This window comes from Pseudorasbora parva, chromosome 12 (assembly GCF_024679245.1).
Source record: "Pseudorasbora parva isolate DD20220531a chromosome 12, ASM2467924v1, whole genome shotgun sequence".
Taxonomy (NCBI): domain Eukaryota; kingdom Metazoa; phylum Chordata; class Actinopteri; order Cypriniformes; family Gobionidae; genus Pseudorasbora; species Pseudorasbora parva.
The window spans coordinates 8,616,400-8,622,299 of NC_090183.1; the positions used below are offsets into that span (position 1 = coordinate 8,616,400).

Below are 5,900 nucleotides of genomic sequence, written 5' to 3' on the forward strand. Positions count from 1 at the left end.
TTAATGACATAAAGTTCATTTTTGGGTGAACTAACCCTTTAATGTATGTATAAAGGTATAGACAGCAGAATGCAGAATCTGAACTTTGCACTTCAAACGAGTGATCCATGCATCACACATGCCCTGTTTCTTCAGCACAGTCTTCAGGAGTCTTTAGCACATCTTCATTGAGGGCAATGCAAAGGGCTTTATGAACAGATGAATTTTTACTTTATTTGCTGTTGTGGTTTGAGCTTTACACCTTTCACGGCCTGGAGGCTTTCTGAGAATCTTTTTTGAGTGTGTGATGAGATTTACAGGAAGCAAGAAACGCCTGGGGGAAGCTGAGGGGAAAAGCCCCACGCACACACACACACACACACACACTCGTCTGGCATGGGGGCTCCTCCGCCAATGGAGGAAATATCAGGTTGTCATTATCAAATTCTAATTCCCATGCTGTCAGTTTCCATTACAGCAGTCAAGCTCTGAGTCCTAAATGTTATTGATTTAAGTCCTAATCTACAAACAAATATTTTACCTGCTCTTTTTTCTTGGCCAGCAGCAATGTTAAGCGAAGGGCAAAGTCTAGTGTTGATGGATTTTGCCTTGGCTGGCACCGAACGTGTGCGTGTGTGTCATAGAATGCCCCCGCTTTGCCTTTATGAATTATGGACACTTTCCATGAATAGGGTACAAACTAGAATCTAAAAAATATATATTTACCGTTTTTTCCAACACATGAGCAGTTAAAAGAGATGCTTAACCTTCAGGAAATGTAGATTTGCAAAACTTAATTTAATTTTAACCCTGTTACCAAAATGTGGGAGATTACTGAAGTTTGAAACACTGTGATTTTGTGATTTTAGTTAGGAAACCGAGGGTAACGCAGTTGTGACGTAATTGAAAGGCGACTCCCTCAGACGTCCCGGTTCCGGTTAAAATAGCAATTTTCTCAAAATGTACAAGTAGTTGGAAACATTTGGGATATTGTGAGAACTCAACTGAACAAAATATATAACACTGGCCTGGTGGGTTTTGGATACTTTACTGCAAAAATTCTACATAGTGCACCTTTATGTATAATAATATTATTTTATAATGATACTCCCCTGACCTGCCTGCGGAAGGTCCTCAAGGGTGCTTTGCAGTATACGTTGAGTGTATGTTGGTGAGATGTGAATCCATTTACACCGTCTGTCCAGTGGAGGAAGACACTAGCCGTGTTTCCATTATCCTTCAATCTGCACAAATTAAAATTGAAATCGTGAATTGAAAATACACCCACTGGAAACGCAACAATTTCGTTAAAACTCCCATACATTTCAAATGGAAACTTTTTACAGGTCATCTGGCATACATACAAGTTTATAATTCTTTACAGATGATGGTAACACTTTAGTATGGGGAACACATATTCACTATTAACTACGACTTTTGCCTCCAAAAACTCCTAATTTACTTCTTATTAATAGTTAGTAAGGTTAGTGTTTGTAACATTTAAGTTTAGTTATTGGGTAGGATTAAGAGATGTAGTATGAGCTAATGAAGACTAAGGCATTCATATGTGCTTTATAAGTACTAATAAACAGTCAACATCCTAGTAGTATGCATGCTAATAAGCAACTAGTTAATAGTTAATAACTGAACCCTAAAATAAAGTGTTACCAAATACTGGATTCTAAACAAAAAAAATGGCACATTTTGAAGGCCTTGAACATACATGACACTCACAAGTGTAAGGTGCTTTCCTTGCCATTAAATCTTGGATAAAACGCCTATGTCTCTGATTAAAAATAATTGCTAGTGCGGTGGCCAGGATATACGTACATAAACCTACCAACATCCATGGTATAATTTCTGAAATGACTTATCGCAAGAGAAAAAAAGTTTTAGTTGCATAACAGCGGTTAATGGAAACTGTAATTTCGCAAACGTTTTTTTAGTCGACATTTAGAAAATGTCACAAAAGTTGTATGCAAATCTGTAATTAAAATTAAATTCAAATCTGTAGTCCAATATCAGACCCAGAGCCCAGCCTACCATCGAACGGTCCAGCAGCCAGAGCCCGAGCCTGCCATGAAGCCTGTGTCGGAGCTGACGCCTGAGCCCAACTTCGTCCCAAAGCCAAGCCCAACAATAAGTCTGACAAGGGGCAAGACCCGACAACACCATGTGTTTCTGTGGGCGTTCTTGTGGAATGCGAGAATGGAATGAGATCACTAACTTGTCATCCTGTTATGCTGTAGAAAAAGCCACACAAAAAATGTCAATTTGTTTGTAACAATACATTTTATAATGGGTTACTAAAATTAACTGACATTTAGCAATTCAAAAAATTAAATCACTATTAAATCAAAATGGTCAATTTTTATTTTTTATGGAATATTGCAGTATTTATTATAGTTGTATTATTTATTATAAGTATATATATATAATTTTTTTTTTTTTTATTTACCTCAAAATCTTTAATCAAAATAACTGTCTGCCTCTTGCAGTGACATCTCTTCTCTTATGATGTGTTTAATGGAGCGAGGGTGGAACAACCTTTACCAAAAGCAAACCACAACCATCCAATCAATTCTCAATGGACAAAATCAAGTCCCATCCAACTTGTTTTCTTTTCTGAGAAGCCGTTTCACTTTGACAATAGGTCACAATTAGGGATGCACCGAATTTTTTGGCCAATGAAAAATTTTTATCACCAAAACAATACGGCCAGAATGTTGCGATGACGCAAACAGAAACCGTGACCTCCACGTGCTTGTCTAAAAAGCAACATCTGCGGTGTGGACGTATGTGGTTCATCTCACATCTGATGACGCATCTATAATATGGGTTGTAACTTGAAAATAATGCTTTGTTTATGTTTCTGTCAATGGATACACGTGCTGGCTCCTCAGTGATTCATTACAACAACAGCAATAATAAAAGAAAAACGGCAAAACTGTCTCTCTTTGTAAACTTTGTTCAATGCATGCGAGTGCTGCCGCATGTTCGAATATGACCAGTCGTTTTCTCCGACATTACCCGGGTGTAGAGCCAGAAGACTCGAATGCGAATGAGGTGAGAAGCTGGCGCTGTGAGAAGATTTATATCTGTACTCATCCGAGAGCGCGCAAACGCCTCACAAGTGCACACATATTGAGTTCTCTTCCAAGTCTTGCGCTCAAACGGACAAACTCACAGAAAAAGTATGTCAACATGTCTATCTTAATGAGTATCCAAGCTGACATAGTCTGTATATATCTTAAGTAAACTGTATACAGCCAAGAAAGATGACGCATAACCGTGGATTAGGTCTTAAAGGGGCAGTAGCCTTTACTCCTGTCTGTTTAATGTCAAACAAAGGATAAGGACATCACTCACTGCTCTTGATTGAATAGCTTTTGTAAGTTTAATAAGGATTAATCTTTAATTTAAACAGTTAAATATGCCGTTATTTTACATTTGATTACTTTATTTAATTTCTGTACCTTTCTGCAGGCCAGTAGGCCTTGTGCAATATTATTTAATGAACACGAGTGAGGTCAAGTTAAACATTTTAGTCTGAATTTTATATTATACTTTCCATTGTTGCCAGCAGCCATATCACCCTGTAGCCCAAGACTGGTTTCCCACTGAAGCTAAGCAGGGCTGAGCCTGGTCAGTACCTGGATGGGAGACCAACTGGGAAAACCAGGTAGCTGCTGGTAGAGGTGTTAGTGAGGCCAGCAGGGGGTGCTCACCCTGTGGTCTGTGTGGGTCCTAACGCCCCAGTATAGTGATGGGGACACTATACTGACAAAGAGCACCGTCCTTCGGATGAGACGTTAAACCGAGGTCCTGACTCTCTGCGGTCATTAAAAATCCCAGGATGTTCTTCGATAAAGAGTAGGGGTGTAACCCTGGCATCCTGGCCAAATTTGCCCGCTGGCCTCTGTCCATCATGGCCTCCTAATCTTCCCCCTATCCTGATTGGCTTAATCACTCGGTCTCCTCTCCACCAATCAGCTGGTGTGTGGTGAGCGTTCTGGCGCAATATGGCTGCCGTCGCATCATCCAAGTGGATGCTGCACATTGGTGGTGGTTGAGGAGATTCCCCCTTCTATGTAAAGCGCTTTGAGTGCCTAGAAAAGCGCTATATAAATGTAATGAATTATTATTATTATTATTATTATATGCTAAATAAATGTATGCATAATTTGTAATTTATTTATTATTTGAACTTTAATATTAATGTATGCAATTGCAATGCCTTGATTTTTAGTAAAGTTACACAGTCATAGCCATAAATTCAATGGTTACTATTGGTTCCAGTTACTAATAATTGACATACTTTCTTTCGGTGTTTCGGTTTTTGGTTTTCGGCCTTGGTTTCCTCTTTTTCGGTTTTTGGTTTCGGACAAGAATTTTTATTTCGGTGCATCTAGTTACAAGAGGTAAGAAAATGCTATCGCAACATTAATTTAATGGCAATTATAACAGAAGTAGACAGTAGTGGTTTATCTAACATATCTAATATCTTTTACAACATGGGATTTGTGCCTCTACTGCTTCAAAAACTGTGATGAAACCAAAGTGTTTATGACAACCTCTCATCTAACAAAATACACAAAGGAAACACAACAAAGATACCTAATACAAAAGTACATTTTTCTTTGTAAATGACAAGCTGGCCATAGATATATTCACAGCATGTTTCAAACTACAGTATATCTCTTTCATGAAATTAAGTGCTACTGGGGAAGAGGTCATCACAGACTGATGTATTCTCGGCACTACACCACACCGATGTATCAGCACACAGTAACAGAGGTGGCTGAACGAGAACGAGAGGCTACATGCCGGGAAAAGAAGGAGAGCCATGGTGGTTTGTTGCCACCGGTCAATTACAGCTCGGCTATGGAGCCATCTGTTAATCTTTACTCCACTTCCTCTGTTTTTCTCTCCCTTTCTTTTCGTGCTAACAGCCTTCACACTGTCAAACCCTGAGCATATCTGAGAGATGGTAGAGAATGATAGCCGTCCGACACACGGCGCCTTTATCTTAAAGTAGTACAATAGGAGGGATCCAGAGTAGATAACAGACAACTAGTGATAATACGAGGAGACTTCATGGTCCGGTGGTGTGAGTTCAGGGAGCGGGTATTTTAAAGAGCAACAGTGCCACCCTGTGTTCATGAACGGTACTACTGATGGAAGTGAGCAAGGTATGCACTCCTAAAGGTAAATGTTTCCCCTAAAATTAATTAGAAAACATAAAACTCACACAATTGTTTACATACAGTAAGAATACAGCATTGTGAGATTAATATGGATAGTAGCCTATAAACTTGGATCTTGGAAAAATTTGGTAAAAAATATTATGTTAATTACTGGATTTTTTTTCTGGAGTGAAATCTTAAAAGCATAAGTTCTGATGCTTAAGTGTGTAATTAATCACCAATGGCAATAAAACAAACCTTTTAAAATAGGCTTTAAAGACAATACCTAATCTGCCTGTTATATTTATATGACTTTGCAAGAGTAAGGATTTGAGCAAGTTTAACAAGGGCCAAACTGTGATGGCTAGACTTGGTCAGAGAATCTCCAAAACCGCAGCTATTGTGGGGTGCTCCTGGTCTGCAGTAGTCAGTAACTAGCAAAAGTGGTCCAAGGAAGGAACGGTGGTAAACCAGCGAACAGGGTCATGGGCGACCAAGTCTCATTGATGCACGTGGGAAGCGAATGCTGGCGCGTATGGTCTGTTTAAACAGACTAGTAGCTCAAATGAGTTATAATGTTATGCCTGATCTATGTGTGCCATACACTCACCTAAGGATTATAGGAACACCAGTTTAATACTGTGTTTGACCCCCTTTCTCCTTCAGAGCTGCCTTAATTCTATGTGGCATTGATTCAACAAGGTGCTGAAAGCATTCTTTAGAAATGTTGGCCCA

The 5,900-nt window shown here is 39.2% G+C and overlaps 1 pseudogene; it reads left to right on the forward strand.

The window, feature by feature from the left end:
• The first annotated feature begins 3,557 nt into the window (after positions 1 to 3,557).
• LOC137094663 (5S ribosomal RNA) lies at positions 3,558 to 3,674 on the forward strand (annotated as a pseudogene).
• Positions 3,675 to 5,900: the final 2,226 nt, after the last annotated feature.